This window comes from Phascolarctos cinereus, unplaced genomic scaffold (assembly GCF_003287225.1).
Source record: "Phascolarctos cinereus isolate Bilbo 61053 unplaced genomic scaffold, phaCin_HiC Scaffold_1;HRSCAF=81, whole genome shotgun sequence".
In the NCBI taxonomy this organism is placed as follows: Eukaryota; Metazoa; Chordata; class Mammalia; order Diprotodontia; family Phascolarctidae; genus Phascolarctos; species Phascolarctos cinereus.
Genome location: NW_027555514.1, coordinates 238,949,604 through 238,975,232, shown reverse-complemented (window position 1 = coordinate 238,975,232; position 25,629 = coordinate 238,949,604). Strand labels below are relative to the sequence as shown.

General features: G+C 33.5%; 1 pseudogene; it reads left to right on the top strand.

Moving 5' to 3' along the window:
- Positions 1–2,482: 2,482 nt before the first annotated feature.
- On the top strand, positions 2,483–2,840 carry LOC110195946 (small ribosomal subunit protein uS10 pseudogene; annotated as a pseudogene).
- The last annotated feature ends 22,789 nt before the right edge of the window (positions 2,841–25,629 follow it).

Sequence of the window (25,629 nt, the reverse complement as noted above, 5' to 3'; positions counted from 1 at the left end):
ATCCATATACATACTTATGAGTTTTTTAAGGTAATAATCTTTTGCAAGTTCTCTCTCTCTCTCTCTCTCTCACACACACACATACACACACACACACACACACACACTCTCACAGACAATCCATCATCAACAACTAAAATATACAAATACATACATTGGTTTCATACATAACTATAAAAACATAAGTGAATGAGTTTACCTTTTCTTTAATTATATATGCCTTTGGCATTTTTTTAATATCTATTCAAATCTCAATGTGTCACCTTAGAATTGACAGCATGTAAAGTTAATAAGTGTTTAATAAATATTTATTGATATGGACCAGTCAGGTACCAATGTGATCCTCTGTAACAATGATATTTCCCTGGAGAAAATTGCAAATCCTATCCCTTCCCACCTCCTTCTGGACCTTACCACATGATAGATAGATAGATAAAACATCCATTAAGCCCTAACTGTGTTCCAGTCACTGTACCAGTTATTGGAGTTACAATACAAGCAAGCAAAACATTTCCTTCCCCTCAAGGTGCTTACATTCAATGGAGGTAAATAGCACATAGAGGGGTGCTGACTATTTTGATGTATTGGTCTTTTGGGAGCCATCTCTTTCAAAATAGTGTAAATCATAGAGAAAGGGGGAAAAATTCCATCAACCAAAACTAACAAATATGTAAACTGTCTGACAGTATATGTGATAGTACTTACCTGAAGTAGGCCATCACTGCAAAGCAGGAAGAGAGATACACTTACCTATTTCTTCTTCCAGACATAGCTTGATCATTGCAATTAACCAGAACTCAATTTTGGGTTGTTATTCTTGTTGTTGTACTTTCCTTTAAATTGTTATATTCAGCATGGTTCGGTTTTAGTTTGGTTTTTTTTGTTTGTTTTTGTTTACTTTTTACTATATTAGTACAAATCAGTCCTTCCATGCTTCTCTGTATTCTTCATGTTTATGATTTCTTATGGAAAGCAATATTCCATTATACTTGAGTGCCGTAGTTTATTTGTTCCCCAATTAATGGGCATCTATTTTCCTTTATCTTATTTGCTACTATTGAAACTGCTACTACCAATATTTAAGTATATGTGACACTTTTATTTCCATCTTTGACTTCCTTGAGTTATAATACATAGGTGTGGGATCTGTGAATAAAAATGTGAACATTTTAGTCACTCTATAATTTGAAATTGCTTTAAAAATAGTTAGACCAATTCAAAACTTAAAAGATAGTGTATCAGTATGCCTGTATTACTACAAGGCCTCCATCATTGATTATTCCTAGCTTTTGTCATATTTCCCAACCTGCAAAGTATAAGATGAAAACTCAGAATTGTTTTGATCTGCATTTATCTTTGAATAAGTGTTGTGATGTTTCATAAAATTGTTAATAGTATGCAATTCTTGTTTTGAGAAGTATATGTTTGTATAAATTGGACTGTTGGTTTTATCAAATTTTGGAAGTTCTCTGTAAACCTTGTGATCAATAATCATGACAAGGTATGACAAAGTTAAAGAAGTTTTTTTTTAAAAAAATTAGAATTTATAGCAGTTTTTTTGTGGTGGTGGTTTTTAAAACTTGAGGAGATACACATCACTTTGGGGAATTATTGTTCTTGTTCATCCTTCATTCTCAAAGAGAACCAATAACATTAGGACGGTGACATATTAACTTGTAAGTGAATTGGATTTAAGTGACGCAGAGCTGTCCAAAGTTATCAGCTGTACTGTCTCCTCCAGAGTCATGTAAGTCCAGTGGCAAGACATAGGTCAGAATGACTGGAGATGGCCCTGGATGCACTGAGGGACCTTGGCCTTTTTTTCATTTGGAGAATAACTGAAGAAGTAATGGTATATGAATGTGATGAATGGTATATGAATGAATCAATGAATACTATTGTGCTGTAAGAAATAATGAAGCAGTTAGCTTAAGAAAAAAAAATTTGAAGACTTACATGAATTGATACAAAGCAAAGTTAGCTGACAGGAGAAAAAATTAAACAGTAACAACACTATTGTAAAGATAGTCAACTGTGAAAGATGTAGTGATTCTGATAAATACAGTGATCTGCCACAATTCCAAAGGACTCATGATCAAAAATGCTGTCCACTACTCAAAAGAGAACTGATGAGCACAGAGGACAGATTGAAACATACTTTTTCTTTCTTTCTTTCTTTCTTTCTTTCTTTCTTTCTTTCTTTCTTTCTTTCTTTCTTTCTTTCTTTTTTTTTCAGGACATAGCTAATGTAGAAATATGTTTTGCATGATTCATATGTGTGATGAGTATTGCATTTCTTGTCTTCTCAAAAGGTGGGGGAGGAATTGAAGAAGGGGGAGAATTGGGAATTGAAAATAAAATAGAAACATTTTAATTGAAAAATTAGCAATTAGATCTTTGTCACTACAGCCTTTCCTCCTCCCAACTCACTGCTGTTCGCTCTCACCGAGGAATAAGTAGGTCAGGAAGCCACTCCCCTGTCATGGCATTCAAAGACACTGACAAGACCCTTGTGGAGCCAAAGTGGACATTCACAGAATCCAGATCACCCTCACCAGCCACAATGTGAAATCCTTTAAGAAAGTGTGTGCTGACCTAATTAGAGGAGCCAAAGAAAAGAACTTGAAAGTGAAGGGACCTGTTCAAATGCTCACTAAGACACTTTGAATCACAACTAGAAAAACCCCTTGCAGTGAAGGTTCAAAGACTTGGGATCTGTTCCAGAGGAGAATCCACAAACGCCTCATTGATTTGCACAGTCCTTCTGAAATGTTGAACAGATCACTTCTATCAGCATTAAACCAGGTGTAGAAGTTGAAGTCACCACTGCAGATGCCTAACTAATCATCTCTTTTAATAAATTGATTGCAACTATTAAATTTTGGAGGAAAAAAGGAAAAATTAGCAATTACATAATCAATTTTATCTCAGGGGTGGGTGAAGGGTCAGGGAAAACTTCATGGAGGTAGGAGCTCCTGACCACAAACACTGAAAAAATAAAAACTTTTTAATAGGCAGTGTTAAGGGGAGAATATTTTCCTAATCATGTGGGACATTCTGCTGCTCAAATCTGTAGAGTACAAGAGTGTAGAGTAAGATCATGGAATAGTTAACCCTAAATGCCAGCATACAAATGTGGATTTACTGTTATAGAATAGTCACTGAAAGAATTTAAGCAGAAGGATGACATGATCAGGTCGGTTCTATAGGAAGATTATTTTGGTAACAGGGTATATAGGAACAAGGAATAGGGAAGGGCAAAGAAACAAGTTAACTATCACATTGATGTATGTAAGAATACTAAAAACTTGAATTAGGGTATTGTCAATATGATTAGAAAGGAGATGAGAGAAATATTGTGGATATTTAACAAGCCATGCCAATTGATTGCAAATGGAAGTAAAGGAATAGGAAAATCAAGTGATGATTCAGAGTTTTAGAACCTATGTCACCGGAAGGATGGTGACTTTTTCAGCTTAAACAGCACATTTGAAAGGAGGGGCTGGTTTGAGAGGAAAGGTAACAGACTCAATGTATGAACAGAATTATTGATAAATCAGCCATCATATTATTATGCATGTGTCAATACTCCATTTTATTTTTCTTTACTATGACATATGGAAACCCAATTTACTAGGGCTCAATCCTGATTGACCTTGATTCATTTCAAGTCAATTATATTCAATTAAATTTATTTCACTAAGCAATTATCAAGTACATACAAATGATTCTGAGCAAACATTTTAAAAATTCCTTGCCCTCAAAAGGTTAATATTCTAATGGAGAATGGAGAGTTGTAGCACCAATAATTCCAAGGGCACTAACAGATAGCCTGGATTAGCTTTTCTTAATTCCTACCTCCATTAGATTATATTAATTTGTTTTTTTTAAAAGGCAGATTACTGCCATATTCTATGATCAATTCAAAATGGATATATAAATGGATGTGAATATAAAAATAATACAATTAAAATAAATAAATTATATATACTTCACAGCTCTTGTAAGCAATTTTAAAAGATAAAATAGATAATTTGATTATATAAAACTGAAAAGTTTATACACAAAAAATAATGCATCTAGAATAAAAAGCAAGCAATGAAATGTGGGATAAAGTGCTTGAACTGGATGGAGAAAGAAAGACCTGAGTGAAAATCCAGCCTAATCAATGCATTATCTATGTGTGTTATGGGAAATCATTTACTCTCTGTTTGCCTTAGTTTCCTCAATTATAAAATGGGAATCATAATTGCACCTACCTTACAATATAGTTTTGAGGATCAAATGAGATTATATTTACAAAGTGCTTAGCACATTGCCTGTCACATAGTAGGTGCTTAATAAATGCTTGTTTCCTTCCCTTTTATCAAATAAGTATCTTGGTATATAAGAGATATAGACAACTAACTTGGAAGACTAAAAGCCATTCTGCAGTAGGAAAGTGGTTGAAGGATATGAACAATTCTCAAAAGAATAATTACAAACTATTAGAATTATATGACTGAATGTTCCTTATTACTAATAATAACAGAAATGTATAACAAAACATCCCTGAGATTTTGCCTCATTCAAAGAAAATTGATGGTAATACCAAAGATGGGAACAGTCAATGATGGAGTTTGGAGAAAGATAAGAACATTAGTGAATCATTAGTGGTGTTGTTAATTAGTACAACAAATTTAGAAAGTAAATTGGAATTATCTAAATAAAGTGAATAAAATGTCCATACCCTTTGACCCTGAGAACTTACTACTGGGAATGTATACCAAGGAGGTATAGGAAGACAGTCCCCACATATGCCCAAATATTTATTATAGAAGTTCTTACTTGCAGTAGCAAAGAATTATAAGTAAAAGATATACACTGATTATTAAATGGTTAAACCAATTGTGGCACAAGAATGTAAGGGAATATTATTATGTTCTAAGAAACAGCAAGTATGACAAATACAGAGAAGCAAGAAAATATTTACATGAACTGATGTAGAGTCAAGTAAACAGAGCCATGAAAACAATGACAAGAGACAGAGACACAGAGGCAGAGACACAGAAAGAAAGAAAGGAAGAAAGGAAGGAAGAAAGGAAGAAAGAAAGAAAGAAAGAAAGAAAGAAAGAAAGAAAGAAAGAAAGAAAGAAAGAAAGAAAGAAAGAAAGAAACAAAGAAAGGAGGGAGGGAGGAGGGAGGGAGGGAGGGAGGGAGGAAGGGAGGAAGGAAGGAAGGAAGGAAGGAAGGAAGGAAGGAAGGAAGGAAGGAAGGAAGGAAGGAAGGAAGAAATAGAAAGACAGCAAAACAGAAAGAAAGAAAGAAAAAGAAAGAAAGAAAGAAAAAGAAAGAAAGAAAGAAAGAAAGAGAAGTAAAGTTTGACTCCAAGGTTATGAATTTGAACAACTAGAAATATGGTGGTGCCATCAATAGAAATGGGGAAATAAAGTTAGTTGATTTGAAGCATGCTGAGATTGAGATGCCTATGGGATATGGGTACAGAAGCAAGGCTGAATTTAGGCTGAATATGTGGATGTGGGAGTTATCTGCCTAAAAGTTATCATTGAACCCATTCAGCTGATGTGGTTATCTAGATTGACAAAGTGAAGACAGAATAGAAGAAGTCTAAGGACTGAGACCTAGAGAACTCCTACACTTTGATTAAGAAGGAATAGTAATTTGTGAAGGTGGAAAATTGAAACAGTATGGTATCCTACAAGTCAAAGAGGAGAAAGTATACAGGAAACTGGGTAAAACAATGTAAATGGATACAAAAACTGCAGAGAAGAATTAAAAACTGAGACAAGGACATTGGATTTAGTGGTAAAGCTAGCTTTCATTTGTAAATTTGGAAAGAAGTACTCATAAAAATGTTGGAGTTGGAAGCCACTTTGAAAGGGATTGAGAAGTAAGTCAGATGTGAAGTTGAGTGTAGATAATACTTTCTAGAAATTTGTCTGCATTAAGTACTTACAGAGGTATCAGATAACAGCATATAAGAATCACAGGGTCACATGATGGTACCTAAAAGATGGGGGATACCTAGTTGTTAGTAGGTGATAGGAAAAGAGTGAATGAACAAGGAAAGATTTACAATGACAGAGAATATAAATAGAAAAAGGGTCCTCAAAAATACAAACATGGATGGCACATAAATGATACAGTGAATAGATTGTTGAATTTGAAGTCAGAAAGCTGTTCAGTCATGTCCAACTCTTTATGACCCCATTTGGAATTTTCTTGGCCAAGATACTGAAGTGGTCTGCCATGCCCTTCTCCAGCTATTTTTACAGATGAGGAAACTGAGGCAGAGTTGAGACTTGCTGAGGGTCACATAGCTAGCAAATATCTCAAGCCAAATTTGAACTCAATGAGAGTTCCTGATTGCAGACCTGGCACTCTACCCTACTGCGCTACCTAGCTGCCTAGAAGTCAGAAAGACTTGAGTTCAAAGACTGTCTTAGACTAGCTGTGTGACTCTGTTTTAAGGTTTTTTCTTTCTCCTTTTCTTCAACTATACCAAGAACATAATAGCAGTTCCTTCACCGAGTTCTTATAAGGATCATAAATGATAGCCTGTATAAAATTCCTTGTAAATGGTGAAATGCTGTGTAAATGTCAGTTGTTGTTGCCTTTGTTAAGATTATTATTGTTCTGTTGACACTTCCCATCGGGGGAGGAAATTAGAGTCTGATTAATTTTCATTTCACCATTAAACTATCATTTAAAATCAAATTAAGGCGACAACAACATAGGTCAAAAGGGTAAGAATTATTATTTGGCACTCAATTATGTTTAATCATTATCCATTAAAATGGATAGTTATGGCACTTGTAAACTCATATTTCATATCATGGCTAGTTACAAAAGGTTAGCCGTAGAAGAAAAAGGTGATACAATAAAGTTATGCATGCCTAGAATAGCTCAATTTAGGTTTAGTGCTTCTGAGAAACCATCTATAAAGATAACCAATTTAGGAGAGGCTTCTCTGATAAAGTTATTTTCCATCTTTTCATGGTTATTTGTCATCATCTCCTGTATTTAAAAAATAGCAGGAGAGTGATAGTTTCTGATCATTGACAATTGAATTCAAAGTTATGATTTTATCCCAAGTTATAGCTAAATGTGGTTATGGTAAAATTCCTTCAGGTTAAAAAAACAGAGCTAAAATCTAGAAGGACTAAGGTACAGAATACTATTATTTTTCAAATGGCTTCAGATATAAGACTCTATAATATTACCATACATAATTAGATATATTATGCAGCTAATTAATTCCAGTTGTTATCATCTTGGATTTATTTGGCAAGAATGTGTCTCAAAGAAGGTGAACCTTGGATCCCCAAAACCACTCCTCTAATTCCCTCCTGCATCAATCATTATTTTGCTTATCCTACCTTTATATGATTACTCTCTCCTATAGGAGGGGAAGGTAGAATTGAGTCCACTGCCCTTCATTGATTTCTAGGGTAGTGAAAACATTTGTTATAGGTTCATATGTTTGGAAATAGGGGGCATTAGAAAAAAATCTAACCCAATCCCTTCATTTAAAGGTCAAGAAATGAAGGAAGAAGGTGACTTGCCTAAGGTCAAACAGGTAGAAAGTGGAAAAACTGCTATATGAACTGTGGTCCTCTTGACTCAAAAAGTCCATCTTCTGACTACACCAAACTGCATCTTTCAATAGACCATTCTGTCTTCATCCACTATAATTCAATGACTTCATTGATAGGACAAACCTTCTCACCAGTATGACTTTTTATCATGTAGTCCAATTCCCTGGTTTTACAAACAAGGAAACTGAGGCACAGGTAAGTTAAGTGATGGCCAAAATCATATACAGGTTATAAATGGCAACTTTCTAGTCTTCTTACACATTAGTCCCCTCCACAAACTCTATGGTCCAGCCATATTCTCCTATTTTCATTTTTAATACACAAAGTTCCATTTTTTCCCTGAACTTTTAAACTGCTTTCTCCCATTCCTAAAATAGTTTTCCCATTTGCCTCTGACTCTTAGACTCTTTAAATTCCTTCAAGACTCAGCTTGGATACCAACTTCTGCAGGAATTTCTTTCTGATTCTTCCAGCTGCAAATACCTTCTCCTCAAAGGCTACCTCCATCTATTCTGAGAGTATTTTGCATCTACCTAGCTATTTACAGTCTATCTCCTCAAATAGAATGTAAACTTCCTAAAGCCAAGGATTTTCTTTCTTTGTATTCCCTGTACTTAGCACAGTGTCTGGTAGATATTATGTACTTAATAAATGTTAGTTGAGCAATTCATTATCAGATACAGTTAACACTTTAAACATGATGTACCTGGATTTCATCAAGGCATTTTCTCCATTCTTTTTTTTCTATTTTATTGATGATTTTTTAAAATATCTGTCATATGCTGATTGAGCAAGTGACAGGAAATTGCAATAGAGGCAAAAGAAAAAGGGACAATTCTACCATAATGGGCTCTGCTTTGAAGAGGGACAAGAGGAGGAAATGGACATTTAGAAAATGATTTTTAACAAGACAGCCATGTATCTTTATACTAAATCCAACTATGGAACAGAAAGCCATCACATACCTTCTAAGTCATTGCTCAGAGAGTATAGAATAAAGATTAGGCTTCCTATACCAGGTTTAGAGAGCAATTCATACTATATCCAACTGTTTCCATCTAAAATTGTATTCCTACTGATGCAAAGTAAAATGTGCAGAACCAAGAAAATATTGTACACAGTATCAGCAACATTATGTGATGATCAACTGGAATGACTCCAATCTTCTCAGCCACAAAATGATCCAAGAGAAGTATAAAGGACTCATGAAGGAAAATACCACCCATATCTAGCTACAGAACTGTTACACTCCGAATGAAGATCAAAGAGTATTTTCACTTACTTTATTCTTTCTTGTGGTCTTTTTTTTCCTTATGATCTGTTTCTTCTTACACAACTGTGAATAATATGGAAATGTTTTACATAATAGCACATGTATAAACTATGTCAAACTGCCTGCCATTTTCAGAAGAGTGGAAGGGAGGGAAAGAGGGAGAAAAATTTGGAACTCAAAATCTTTTTTAAATGGATGCTAAAAATTTTTCTTGATATATAATTGGGAAAAAGTAAAATATTAAAATTTAAAAATAAGATAAATAAATAAAATTGCATTCTTAGAATCCTGAAAGTTGGAAAGGGGTCAAGAATGGGGGGGGGGAGAATACAAATAAAACTTCTTGTGAATTTTTATTTATGTACAGAGTTTTGCAAATTTTAATATTATTGTTATAAATATTATTTTGAAGGGGATTTCCAATGGCATATTGATGAGGTAGGTGAACAGATGAAGTTGAGTGGGCAAGGAAGATTAGGTATTCTACACTTGTCTGATCTGGAAAGGTGAACAAAAGAAAGAATAATAATAAAAGAAAAATCAAAGAACTTGGAAATTCGTCAGGTTAATCTAAAGGAGATTTGGGGGGAAAGATTATAGTCAGATTGGTATAAGCAAAACAAATTTCAAAAACTGAATGCTAACTTAAAAGAGGAGATGTAGTTTGTGGGAAAAAATTTAAAGTACATAAACTTATCAAATATAACTTTGGATGTCAATGGATTAAATTCCCTAACAAAAAAGTAAGAATTTAAATAAAGGATAAGGGAACAAAACTTCAACAAATTTCCAAATAAATAAATTTTCCAAATAAATAACTATATAGACATATAAAGAATGAAATGAGATAGAACATAAACCATCATGCTTCAGACAAATCTAAAAAAGCAGGGATGGCAAAAAAAATCAGATAAAGTATATATATATATATATATATATATATGGAAAAAATGACAAAAGACAGAGAAATTATATTAGATTTACAAGCACAAACACAATTAAAGTAACTATATTACATATATATGTGCAAAAGTTAGCCACTTAAAATCTTAAAAGAAGAAATTAGATGTAGAGTAGAAAGATATTGCTAGTAACACCATAATAATAGAAGATTTAATATTACTATCTCAGAACTGCTTAAATCAAACAGAAAAATGACCAAAAGGAAAATGTTGCATGAACTATTGCATGCACAAGATTTGGCTAACTTATAGATACTTCTTAATATCAATATTTAAAAATAAATGTAGTTCTAAGCACCTAAAAAAGCTTTTACCAAACCTGATCATGGGCTAGTGAAAATGGAGATAATTCTTGATAGCCTGAAAAATGAAGGATTTGAAGAACAAATAGGTGAAATCATAAATAACTATGTTAAGGATAATAATAAAAATGAAACAGCATGTCAAACCTGATATACATCAAAAGATGTCTGTGAAAGAAATTATATTAGTCTCAACAGTTACCTTAACAAAATAAATAATGAGATTGTCAATGAATTGAGTATATGATTACAAAGACTACAAAATAAGCAAATCATTAATCCTAAATCATGTACCAAATCTTGAAATTAAAAAAGGTTAACAGAGTCAATATACCACTAGGTAACCTGATTAAGAGTGAGGAAATCAGGGGTAGCTAAGTCTTGCAGTGAATAGAGCACCAGCTCTGGAGTCGGAGGACTCTGAGTTCAAATCGAGCCTCAGACACATAACACTTACTAGCTGTGTGACTCTGGGCAAGTCACTTAACCCCAACTGCCTCTCAAAATAAATAAATAAATATTTTTTTAAAAAAAAGTGATGAAATAAATTACATTTTTTTAAAATCACAAGTAGAAAGGAATTTTTTTAATTATCAGAAACTACTGTAAACTACTATTATGTGCCATTTAAACTCAAGATTCAAAGTAAATAATGAATGACTATTAACATAGAAAATATCCAAACAAGGAATATAAATATTAATTAACCCAAACTGAGAGAAAGACATCAAACAATCCTTAAATGACCTGCCAATGGAATGGTTCAGACCTAGGGAGGTGGGATAACCAGGAGGGTTTAGAAGTGAATTACATCAAATATTTAAATAACAATTAATAATTTGGTCTACAAAATTCTTCTAAAAATAGAGATAGAACGCATTGTACCAAACCCATTTTATAAGAAAAATATGGTCCTGACACCCAAAGTAGGAGGAGAAGCAAAGGGTTAAATGTACAGAGTAATCTCACCTATAAATATTGATGCAAAAATGTTAGATAAAATTTTTCCAAGGATACTACAATAGAATATGCTGAAAATAATTCACTATGAACAAGTCAAATTTGCTCCTGCAATGCAAGATTCACTCATTATCAGGAAAATAATTGTCAAAACAAATTGTGTAAACAACAAATATAGGGTAGATATCATTTCAATAGGTTCAAAAAATGGCTTTGACAAAATACTCATTTAATTTAAATCATATAATTAAAACAAAAACTGACACTGTTTTAATTGAGAAACACTAGATATTTTTTTCAGTATGAATAGGGGATAAGCAAGAATGACTTCTTTCTCCACAATTATTTGATACAGTTCTAGAAGCGATAGTTTTATCAATAAACCCAAAGACTAAAATGAAAAGCAAAGTCTATATAATCAGGAAAGAAACACAATGAGAGTGCTAACGGCTACTTCAACAAAGTAGCAAGGTATAAACTAAATCTGTAAAAATTACTCGCATATGTATATAGTACTGTCAAAAACCAGGAAGAGTAATAACCAGATAAATTCTATTCACTGTAACCATAGGATGCATAAAATATCTTGAAACTGAGCAACCAAGAAATAGAGAAACATTCAATTCATGTAAATGAAACTAGAAAATACTCTTTATAGAAATAAAAGCAGTCTTAGATAAATAAGTAGAGATACTATTGTATCAATATCTATATGTATTAATATTTATGCTTTTATATCAACTTGTAGATTTAATGCTATAGTAATCAAATTATGGAGGGATACTTTATAACACTAAGCAAAATAATTTAAAATGTTTTTGGAAGAACAAAAGCTTGAAAATCTCAAAGAAAATAATGGAAAACAGGGCAAATAAATGCACATTTATATAATCCAGAAGTAGTCATCAAAACCTTGATACTAGTTCAGCAATGTAAGTAATAATAACAATAATAATAATTCACATTTATAGAGCACCTACTATGTTCACTGGGCTAAGCACTTTACAAATATCTATTTGATCCTCACAACAACTCTGAGACCATTCCAATTTTACACTTGAGGAAATCAATGCAAACAGGTTAAGTGACCTGCGCAGGATCCTACAACTAGTGAGTGTCTTGAGATTGGATTTGAACTCAACCCATCCTGACTCTAAGACTGACACTATGCACTGTGCCAACTAGCTGCCCACATCATTGGAATGTACTTGTAAAGTAAGAAAATGAAGCAAATGAAAATAATAACCCATTTTTAATAAGACCTAGTAATATTGCTTTGAAAAATATTCCCTTTTGAAAAATTACTGTAAAAAATAGATAACGATACGGTAGGAATTAAATTTGTCCAGTATCTCACATCATATACCACAGTGACAAGAGGGAAAACTCATTAACCAATAAGGGATTAAAGGTAACATAAACCATAAAGTAGGTAATTTTTCTATGCAATAGTTGAAATTTTTTGTGTAAATAAAATCAATTAAGAAATTAGAAGAGTGTGGGACAGCTAGGTAATGCAGCGGATAGAGCACTGTCCTTGGATTCAGGAGGACCTAAGTTCAAATCCGGGCTCAGACACATAACACTAGCTGTGTGACCCTGGGCAAGTTACATAACTCCAATCCCTAGCCAGAAAAAAGAAAAGAAAAGAAAAGAAAAGAAAGAAAAGAAAAGAAAAGAAAAGAAAAGAAAAGAAAAGAAAAAAGAAAAGAAAAGAAAAGAAAAGAAAAGAAAAGAAAAGAAAAGAAATTGGAAGAGTGGGGGGAAAACATTTGTGCCAAATATCACTAAGAAAAACTGATATCCCAAATATTCATGGAATTGGTACAAATATCTAAGTGTCATTCCCCAGTCAAGCAATATAACATTTATTAAGTGCATGCAATATGCCAACCACTTTGCTAAGCACTGGGGATACAAAAAGAGGTAAAAGATAGTCCATGCTTTCAAGGAGCTTACAGTCTCATGGGGGATACAACAAGTTATGCAAATGACAAGTTACGCAAGAAAAAGTGACTAAACAGTCCGTATTTTTTGGCTAGCAATTTCACGATAGACAAAGACGCCAACATGCATCTTATAATTTACCAAAATATTTATGTCAGCACTCTTTTTGGTAGCAAAGAAGTAGAAACAATGTCACTAATGATGGCTGAAAAAACTATGATCTGTTAGTGGAATGGAGGATTTCTGTGCAGTAAGAAATGGTAAATGGAAGGAATTCAGAGAAATGAGGGAGGATTTAAATGAAATGAAGTGGTGTAAAATAAGTAGAACCAAGAGAATACTACATAAGGATTAAAATTACATAAATGAAAAGATGAAGGAAGCTGAGCTCTGAATAATGGATGGTCAGTGAAGGCCCCAGAGAACAACTGATAAAACATATCTTCTTTCTTTTGGCAGAGATGTAGAGCCTACTAGGAAACATATTCTATACCGTGTGACACATATTCACTGTATCAGATAATTTTTCCTTGTCACAAGGGAGAGTCCAATACAAAAAATGTGAGGTTATTGGTAGTGAAATGACAATAATATGAAAGCAAAAATCATCAGTAAAACTTTAACAATAAAGAAGTGGAAAGGGAAAAAAATCTGCACTATTAGTTATCTCTCTTTGTTTTAATCTATGATTATTTGGTGACTTTACCAGCTTTAAATTGTATTATCTATCACATATATACATCACATGATCTTCTAAAAATTTTTATTAAAATGTAACCACAAACATAAAAAGGTATTCTAAGGCAAATAAATTACTTTGCCTGGTGGATACAGTGGGAGACTGTTCAAATCCCATCTCTGACATTTACTACATATGTGACCTTGAGCAAATTACTAGGCCTCATGCAAATGACTGAGATTTATCTACGGAATCACCAACTTGTTTCAGTCTGTGATGGTGGAGGGAAACTCCACAGAAGGGATTCCTCATGCAGAAGCAATCAAAGTTCCTCTTTGCAGAGCTAATTAATTCTCATACATGGGATGCAAACCAGGTTTTCTTGAATCCAAATCCCATGCTGACAGATTGATTGCATATGGACTCATAAATAAACTCAGAGGCTATATAATTCAACTCCCTCATTTTCTGGATAAGGAAACTGAGATCCAGAGATGTTAAGTGATTTGCCCAAGTGACAGAGAAGTATGATTTGAATTTTGATCATCTGAATATAAAGCCTATGCTTTTAGTTTATGCCTTATGTCATGCAGAAAAATTGTAAAAGGGAGGAGAGAAAATCTAAGAGTCCATATATAAAACCGAATTTTCTGCTTGACTGCTTTAAAACAAAACACCAATTAATGTTATTATTTGTTTTAATGCTAGCTAAACTCAGCCTTGGAAATAATAACTTTTTAAATCAATCCCATTACTGACTTATATTGAAACAAGTTGTGTTGATTTTGTTGTTTTTCCCAATTGTTTCCAATCCACAGTATAACAGAAAGTAGGGTTTCTCTTGGAAATGCAGCCAATCAATACCTTACAAAAACACTAATATTGAATGTGAATCTCTAAAATATATTTCCTGGATCTAAATATTTAACATCTGCGCACCAAATAGTAGGATTTGAATTTTTCTTGCTAAAATGAACTAATTAAAAATATCTTGGTGAATAATTGTTCTTATACCATTCCTTCTTTCCCTGTTCAATGAATGATACATTTCCCTCCTAGTTCATTCTGAAAACTCTGAGTTTGAGTATCTCAGTTACTCAAATCATAACTTCTTTTTTTATTCAAAGGAGAAAAAAGTATATTTACATATACATACATATATACACATGTATGTGTGTATTTATATAATATATAAATATTTAATCAAATTTATGTCATATTTATATGTACATATATGTGTATTTCAATAAATTAATTTACTGAAATCTTGTAAGAACTCTCTCTCCACCCCTTCACACCATACTCCTTAAAGAATAATTATCAGATTTAGCCTGATTCACAAGTGAGAGAGTATCTCAACCCAGAGATAGAGATAGTGGTGAAATAAGGCTTTCTCAGTCTCTGAGCCAAATTATACATCTAGGTTATTATTGGCTTTAATTATCACTTGCACAAACTGTCATATTCTTTCTCTGCACCTGAGAACCACTCCAAAAATGTGTGAAATTCTTCCCTGCCTTTGAACCCCTCCTTCCCAAAAAAAGGCACTGAATTATTCCAATCTGATCTTGGTGATTACTGATTAGTATAAGCAAGAAGAAATTTTATTATTTCCAATCAGAAATGAGCTTGGAGAAAGTGATACTAGGGACATCTAATAATGTGCTCCCCGAAAGCAACCATCCACGAAAGTCAAATATGTTTTCATTTTAAACTCATAAAGCATTTTCCTTACTTGATATTTACATAATGTTTTTTTTCTTTTAAAATAGGACCATCTTTTATTCTCATGTTGGAATGACACCTAAACATTAAAAAAAATACCATTCAAAATAACAACCTTTAATTTTATTTTATATGCCTATCTCAATATCTGCTTCTTTATTCTGTCAGAGGCTTAAAGTTAAAATCAGAGGAGGGTTTCAAATAGGCTCAATTTATTTTATCTTCCCCAGGCCCAACCTATACAATCCCAATTTCTTTGCCACTTAAGCTAAGGTTTAGACACATACCATGGAAAGACATGATCTATTCAGCCCCAAATCAGTTTACCATAATTCAGTTCTCACTATTACCTCAGGATTTTAGCAACAGCTTTGGCTTTCATACTCAAGACCACTATGAATTCCCTTAGTAGCTTACTGCTCTGATTTTTAGCCCCAGGAGAGAAGCACAATTCCTTTTAAAGACAAAGGAGAAGGAAACTGTCACATTTCCCTAGTGAGTACAGAAGGTTCTGAGGGCCTTCTTCTTCTGATTGTATATGATAATATGTAAGGCTCTAAGGCATATTAATACATCCATCAGTATCAACTAAAATGAAAGGAAAGGTTTGAAAGAAACAGTTTGTTGTTTAGTATATTTCCATTAAAAATACATTTAATGGAGCTATTTATACCAAAAAAGTGAATGATATATGACACCAGATTTTCTCATTTACATTCACTTTTACTGAAAGCATTCATTAGTAGTTTTCCTCTGTCATGTTGCTTTCATTATTAAGCCTAAGAGCTATGACTGACTTATTACCACATTAAAATGATGGAATTTGTTGTCCCAATACCAGGTAGTTGGTGATATGACCAAAATGTATGAATATAAGATTGCCCAATGCAACATTTCTCATATGTGCATATGTCTGCAATATTTTGGAGCTTGTGGATCTTGAAATTATGAAGGGTAGGAAAATGACAAAGTATATCAAATCAGAAAGAAAAATAACCAAGAAATCAGTTTCAGTCTGGCTGTTTTCTTGCAGATGATGTTAAGAATGGAAAAATTTGTCATGTTTTTATAAATGGTAGGCAAGCCTTGGTTTGAGGAAGTGGGAACTTAGGAAAGGTTTTCTTCTTGAAGAAAAGAATGTGTTCTCTCCCTCAGAGCTCAGTGAATTTGAGTTGAGGTATTGTTATCAATCGGAATACCAAATCAGGAGTAAATTTCTGTAACTTCATTTGTAATCATTGAGCTCACATATATTTAATGACATAGGTATTTTAAAAAAGTGACACTTTTTAATGATCTTTTATATTCAATATTAAAAAAGAATTGGGTTGTACTTTCCCTTTTTATTTATAGCAAAATTTCTCAACTTTTATTATAATCAGTCAGTCAACAAGCATCTGTTAATTGCTTACTAATTTCCATGCACTGTGGTAAGAACAGGTAAGGAATAAAAAGAAAGGCAAAGATAGAGCACCTGCTCTTAAGGAGGTCACATTCTTATGGGAGAGATGATATGCAAATAACTGCCCATAACGGACTACAATGGCTCTGAAGGAAAGAGTGAGCCTGAAGACTTTGTGCAGCTCTGCCTCATCTGGATCCAATTTATGTGCATGTCAAGATATCACTATCCTAATGTCTTGGTTCTCTTTTAATACACAGGACAAACAACAATAACTTTACAAACAAGACAATAGCAATGTTTAAAAAAAATGTGACTCAGAGAAAAGGGACTGAGGGGTAGAGTGGGAGGAGTGATGTAAGGAAAAGCCTCCTTCAGAAAGAAGGTGAGATTTAAGCTGAGTTTGAAGGAATCAAGGGAACATAGGAGCTTGAGGTGACCTAGCAGAACATTCTTGGCATAAGAAACAGCCAATGAAGATGCATAGTCAGAAAATGTATTGTCTTGTGTGAAGAACAGCAAGAACAGTATCTCTGGATGGTAGAGAATACGGGGAAGTAAAGTATAAAAAGACTGCAATAGTAGGAAGGGGCCAGGTTGTAAAGGCCTTTAGTTGTTCTGTCACATTTTAGTATAAGTGGATTTCTGACCAAAATTTTAGTGGGGGAAAAAACCCTAAGTGCATGGCTAAAACTGAGCCAAAGAGAACAATTTCATGTTAAATAAGAACACTGAGTGCAAGAATAGTACATTCTCAAAATTTAAATTGTTTTTAAATTTTTCAGAATAAAATCCAACAATGCCCTTTTATTTGAAAATAAATTTTACTATGAGAAACTGGCTTACAATTTAGTAACTTGAACCCTTAAGAATTTGTAGACCTTTCTTCACTATGTTGTAGCAGGGCCCTTATAACTGCAGGTACTCCTGCTGCCTCACATTTAATCCTAAACATGCAAATATTATCAGTGTTATGGCACTTTAGGGGACCTGGAGACTTGCCATTTGTTCTATTATGATCAGAGCCAGAAGTCAATTTCCTTCAACTCATATTTTTAAGCTGGAGAGCATTAGCCTGGGGCAGTCAAAATGACAAGCACTGAGAATATGAGCAGAATGAATATCCAGCAAAGAAGCAGAACATGATACGACTTCAATAAAAAAAAAAAAACTAAAAACTTCTCACAGTGATTTAAATGGTGAGCTACCTTTAAGCTTTAAAAAAAAAAAGCAGGGAGGAAGGGGAAAGTGGATTGGATCTTTGATGCCATGTTATGTTTTGGAAGAAAGAACATTACTCCAGGACTTCATTTGCTCCTAAAATACTTTCAGATTTTGTATGGGGGAAATAAAAATGGTGTGACATTGTCAGCTGAGCTTTTGAAGATTTAGGGTGTGCTGCCTTGAAGATTTAGATCAGACCTGCACAACTTGGCAGTGGGTACAGGCCAAAATTAAAATAGGCTAAACTTCTTCATGCTGCAGATAGGTTTTCAGCTGTCCTCTTTCCAAGTAAAGGTAACTAGAGAGAGACAGACAATGGTTGGTTGCTGTGCATCATGTGACAAACAGGAGAGAGTGCCCAGTGGTGGCCCTTCCCTCCCAACTCCCCAAAATGTTTTGGCCTGTGGCAAGTGGCCCAGGGGCCCTATGTTGTACAGGCCTGATTTAGATAATGGCAGAAATTGGTAGCCAAGAAGTGTATTCTATGTAATGATTTAGCTTTTGAAGGGCTCTCATTTTAGACATGATGACTTAGGACAATATTCAGTGTCCTCCTCCTCCCACCAATTGTACTGTCTCAGCCCCATTTGGGATCTGGGGTTAGGGTTATAGTTTGGATAGAGTCTCCAGAAGAAGGAGTCCAAAAGAAACTAACCAATCCAAATCGATTCTAAACACCAAAAATACCTGTTCTTCTTACTCCACAAATATTTTTTAATGGATTTTCTACCTTTGGTATTTCCTTGATGAATGTGTGGGTGGACTTTAATCTCCAATTTCCCAAAGATTTAATTTACATGTGCTGCCAAATCAACAATTCTTTTACTCAGCTTGATAATCATTGACTACAAACAATCCAGCAGCCCAAGAAGTCGTTTTATTCTGATTGTCAGGTCAGTTCCCCAAAACAGACTGACTTCCACAATGTGATGTTTTCCACAGCACAGATACATGCATTTTTATGCCTTTAGCAATTCAAATTGGTAATACAGGTAAAATCATACTCTAGTGGACATGCAAGACCTCCCAATTGTTTTATTGCAGTGGGATTCTTTTACCGTGATTGCATTGCTAAGAATCATTTTCTTAGGACTTGGAGGTGAAATAAACTGACCCCAAGTTCTTCTGTGCTGAATTAGCAAGTGGGAGAAATATAAAAGGTGGTCTGAACTCTGTAAGGGAAAATAGGAAATGTCACATAGAACTTCAGTCCAACCTTTTAGTGATTTAAATCTTGGGCCATTTTATGCATTGTTTTGTTTTAGTGGGTAGTTTAAGAATTTAGGTATGTTCTTTTGGTATGCTGATTGGTAGGCCTGACACAAAGCTTGTACAAAGGGACTAAACTAAGTACATATGGGATTAAATCATGCTTTTTCACTAAGAGAGAATCAGAAGGGAAAGACGGAAGGATGGGATGTGAGCATCACTTGAACCTTACACTCGTGGGAATTGGATCAAAGAATGAATAAACATATAATCAGTTGGGGATAGATATCTATCTTACCTACTAGGAAGTATGAAGGAAGGGGCTGGTGAAGAGGGGAAGAGAGAAAGAAGGATAAACTGGAGAAAAAATGGAACAGAGGGAAATACACAGTTAGTAATCATAACTGTGTATATGAATAGGATGGGCTCTCCCATAAAATGGAAGTGGATAGTAGAGTGGCTTAAAACCAAAATCCTACATTATGTTGTTTACAAGAGGCAGAGAGACACACATAAAATAAAGGTGAGGGGCTAGAGCAGAAACAATTATGAAGGTGAAGAAAAAAAACAAGGGTTTCAATCATGATCTTAGACAAAGCAAACACAAAAATAGATCTAACCAAAAGAGATAAAGAAGGAAATTACATCTTGCTAAAAGGTACCATAGACAATAAAGAAATATCAATACTAAACATATATGTACCAACTGGTATAGCATCCACATTCTTTTAAAAAATATTTTTTTTCCAATTACATGTAAAGAAAGTTTTCAACATTCACTTTTATAAGATTTTGAGTTCCAAACTTTTTTTCTCCCTCCCATCCTCTCATTCCTCCTCCTTGAGAAGGCAAGCAATCTAATGTAGGTTATATATGTACAATCATATTAAACTTATTTCCACATCAGTCATGTTGTGAAAGAAGATTCAGGACAAAAGAGAAAAACCAAGAGAAAGAAAGAAAAGAAAAGGTGAAAATCATATGCTTCAGTATGCATTCAGACTCCATAGTTTTTTCTTTGGATGGGGATAATATTTTCTATCATGAGTCTTTTGGAATTGTCTTAAATCATTGTACTGCTGAGAAGAGCCAAATCTGTCAAAGTTGATCATCACACAATGTTGGTGTTACTGTGTACAATGTTCTCTTAGTTCTGCTCACTTCATTCGGCATCAGTTCATGTAAGTCTGTCCAGGTTTTTCTGAAAATCTGCCTGCTCATAATTTCTTATAGCACAATAGTATTACATTACATTCATATACCACGACTTGTTCAGCCATTCCCCAATTGATAGGCAAAGAAGTTAAATGAGGGCTCAGATTCTTTAAGCATCTAGCCAAGCAAGGGCTCAGATTCTTAAGATCTGGCCCACTTGCATTAGTGATACAAATGCTCACATTCCTTAAGAGTCTGACCAATGTGTTGGGTCTTTAAATATCACTCAACCCCTGTTGATGTTCTAATATCTTTCACTGAAAAAAAAAGAAGTTAAATGAGTTACAAGAGGACATAGACAACAAAACTATACTAGTAGAGGAACTCGACTTTACCCTCTCAGAACTAGATAAATCTAACCACAAAATAAATGAGAAAAAAAGTTAAGGAGGTGAATAGAATTTTTAAAAAGTTAGATGTGACAAACCCCTGAAGAAAATTGAATGGGGATAGAAAAGAATATACATTTTTCTCAGCATTACATGGTACCTACACAAAAATGGACCACATATAGAGCATGACAAACTCAAAATCAAATGTAGCAAAGCAAAACTATTAAAAGCATCCTTTCCAGATCATAATGAAATAAAATTACATTCAATAAAGAGCAGTGAAAAGAAAGATTAAAATTAATTGGAAAGGAATAGTTTATCTGTCAGATTTAAGGAGAATAGAAGAATTTATGACCAAACAAGAGATAAAGAACATTATTAAAAGCAAAATGGATTATTTTGATTACATTGAATTGAAAAGCTTTTTCAAAAAGCCAATGCAACCAAGATTAGTAGGGAAGCAGAAAACTGGGAAAGAATTTTTACAACCAGTGTCTCTGATAAAGGCCTCACTTCTAAAATATATACAGAACTGAGTCTAATTTATAAGAATACAAGTCATTCCCCAATCGACAAATGGCAGTTTTCAGAGGAAGAAATTAAAGCTATCTATATCATATAAAAATATTCTAAATCACTATTGATTAGAAAAATGCAAATCAAAACCACTCTGTGGTACCACATCATACCTATCAGATTGGCTAACATGACAAAACAGGAAAATGATACATGTTGGACAAGATGTGAGAAAATTGGAACATTAATGCGTTGTTGATGGAGTTGTGAACTAATCCAACCATTATGGAGAACAATTTGGAGCTATGGTCAAAGGGCTAGAAAACTCTGCATACACTTTAACCTAGCAATACCACTTCTAGGGCTATATCACTAAGAGAACATACAAATGGGAAAAGGACCCATATGTACAAAAATATTTATAGCAGTTCTTTTTGTGGTGGCAAAGAATTGGAAATTGAGAGGATGCCCATAAGTTGGGGAATGGCTGAACAAGTTATGGTATATGAATGTAATGGAATACTATTGTGCTATAAGAAATGCAGACAGACTTCAGACAAGCCTGGAAAGACATATATGAACTGATACTGAGTGAAGTGAGCAGAACCAGGAGAATATTGTACACAGTAACAGCTCCATTGAGTGATGACTAACTTTGATAGACTTCTCTCTTCTCAGCAATGCAAAGATCTAAGACAATTCCAAAAAATTCATGATGGAAAATGCTGTCCACATCTATAAAAAAAAGAGCTATGAAGTCTGAAAGCATATCAAAGTATATTATGTGTTTTATCTCTTTTTGTTGTTGTTTCTTCTTTCTCATGGTTTCTCCCATTGGTTCTAATTCTTCTTTACAACGTGACTAATGTGAAAATAGGTTTAATATGAATGCAGATGTTCAGCCTATATCAATTTACGCATCATCTTCGGGTGGGGGAGAGGAGAAAAAAGAGGAAAATTTGGAACTCAAAATCTTTTGGAAGTGAATTTTGAAAACTAAAAATTAATAAATATATTTTTTAAAAAGAAAACAAATAATTCAAAAGTAAACAATCTAATCCTAAAGAATAAGTAGTCCAAAGAACAAATCATAGAAACAATCAATGATTTCATTAAAAAGAATGACAATAGGGGCAGCTAGGTGGTATAGTAGATAGAGCACTGACCCTGTAGTCAGGAGGACCTGAGTTCAAATACAGCATCAGACACATAACACTCACTAGCTGTGTGATTCTGGGCAAGTCACTTACCCTCAATTGCTTCACAATAAAAAATAAATAAACACACACACACACACACACACACACACACACACACACATATATATTACATATATATATATTACAATAATCATACAACATACAAGAATTTATGGGCTGCAACCAAAGCAATACTTATGGGGAAAAAAGTTTTTCTTTAAATTCTTATATCAACAAAATAGAGAAAGAGCAGATTAATGAATTGATCATTCAACTAAAAAATAGAAAAAGAACAAATTAAAAATCCCCAGTTGTACACCAGATTGGAAATCCTGAAAAATCAAAGGTGAGATTAATAAAATTGAAAGTAAGAAAAATGTTGAGCTGATATATAAAACTAGGATCTTGTTTTATGGGGGGAAAACAATAAGATAGATAAACCATTGGTTAATTTGATTAAAAATAGAAAGAAGAAAATCAAATTCCCAGTGTCAAAAATGAAAAAAAAAAGAATTCACCACTAATTAGGAGGAAATTAAAACAATCATTAGGAATTACTTTGCCCAATTATATGCAGAGTTGCAGGATAGAAAATAAACCCACATAAATCATCAGCATTTCTATATATTACCAACAAACCCCAGCAGCAAGAGATAGAAAGAGAAATTTCATTTATGATATCTGTAGACAATATAAAATACTTAGGAATCTACCTGTCAAGATAAATTCAGAAACTGTCTGAACAGAATTATAAAACACTTTTCACACAGATTAAGTCAGATATAAACAAATGGAAAAATATCAATAGCTCATGGGTAGGCTGAGCTAATATAATAAAAATGACAGTTATGCCTAAAAGGTCAAGAATATCAAGGTAACTAGTGAAAAAATGCAAAGGAAAGTTACCAGATCTCAAACTATATTCTAAAGTGGTAACCATCAAAAAAGAAATCTGGTCCTAGCTAAGAAATAGAGTAGTGGATCAGTGGAAAAATTAGGTACACAAGGTACACAAGACACAGTAATAAATGATAATAGTAACCTAATATTTGATAAACCCAAAGACCAGAGCTTCTGGGATAAGAGGTCACTATTTGGCAAAAACTGATGGGAAAGTTGGAAAACAATATGGCATAAACTAGGTTTAGACCAACATCTTACACTGTATACCAAGATAAGCCCAAAATGAGTAAATGATTTAGACATAAAGGGTCAAACCAGAAGCAAATTAGGAGAGCAAGCAATAATTTACCTCTTACATCTATTAAGAAAGGAAGAATTTATGACCAGACAAGAAATAGAGAGTATTACCAAATGTAAAATGAATAATTTTGATTATGTTAAATTTAAAAGGTTTTGCACAAACAAAACCAAAGCAACCAACATGAGAAGGAAAGCAGAAATGTTAGAAACAATCTTTACAGCAAGTATTTCTGATAAAAGCTTCATTGCTCAAATATATAGAGAACTGAGTCAAATTTATAAGAATTCAATGAATTCCCCAATTGATAAATTGTCAAGAAATATGAACAGGTAGTTTTTAGATGAAGAAATCAAAACTATCTATAGTCTTATGAAGAAATGTTCTAAATCACTATTGACTAGGGGAATGCAAATTAAAACAACTCTGAGGCACCACCTCACACCTCTCAGATTGGTTGATATGACAGAAAAAATAATAAATGTTGGAGAGGAAGTGAGAAAATTAGGACACTATGCACTGTTGGAGGAGTTGTGAACAGATCCAGCTATTCTGGAGAGCAATTTGGAACTATGCCCAAACGGCTACAAAACTATGCATAGCCTTTGACTCAGCAATATCACTATTAGTTCTGTATCCCAAAGAGATCACTAAAAGGAGAAAAGTACTCACATATACAAAAATTATTTAAAACAGCTATTTTTGTGGTGGCAAAAAAATGGAAATTGAGGGGAGGCCCATCAAGTGAGGAATGGCTTAATGAGCTGTGGTATGTGAATGCACTGAAACTATTGTACTATAGCACAATAGCAATGATGAGTAGACAGATTTCAGAAAAACCTGGAAAAGTTTACAAGAACTGATGAAAAGTGAAATGAGCAGAACCAGGAGAACATTGTACGTAATATCACTAACACTGTGCAATGATCGACTTAGCTCTTCTCAGCAATGCAATGATCCAAGACAGTTCCAAAGGTCTCATGATGGAAAATGCTAAGGCATACTATTTTCACTTTATTTTTTGCATTTCTTTTCTTTTGGCCTATTTCTTCTTTCACAACATGACTAATGTGAAAATTTTACATGATTGTACATGCATAAACTATAGCAAATTGCTTACCATTTTAAAAAGAGAAGGAGAAAGGAAGACAATTTGGAACTCAATTTTTAAATGAATTTTAATTTACATTAAGAGCAACATTGTTTTAAGAATGACTTTGAGCTAATAAGTTATTTTAACTATTAAAAATACCCAAATTAGTTACAAAGAACATATGGAAAAAGATGCTGTCTGCATCCAGATAGAGAAAGAACTGATAAATAGATGTATGTGTAGAATAATTTATGCATAGAAGTATTAAGAATAATAATTTGTGTTAATCGTAGCCATTTCTAGGGCATGGGCAGAGGGAAGAAAAAAATGGAAAAAAGAAATTTACAAGATAATTTCATTGTATATTTGAAAGCAATAGCAAGTTGTATGTAGTATATTTGCAGTTTCATGTACGATCATTTTATTGTACTATGTCATGGAAATTCTTATTTTATTCCATAAGTTAAAAATAAAGTAAAAAAAATAGATTACCTTTTAAAAAATGAATGTTAAACATGGTCTTCATATGAAATTGGAAAAATAAAAAAAAGATATCAGGCCTTGATCAGAGAAACCTCCTGTTACTAAAGTAAACCTATAGATTAGCACAACATGCTTCTCCCGTCTCAGGTAGGTCTACTTTTACCTTCTCCACACTGGGATATGAACAACCAACTAGCAAGGAAGTGGGAGGAAAACTTGATATGGAGTCATGCAATCTGGAGGTGAATGACTCTGCCACTTCCTATAGCTGGAGGAAGTGATTGGACCCCTAGAGACCTTCCTCATTTT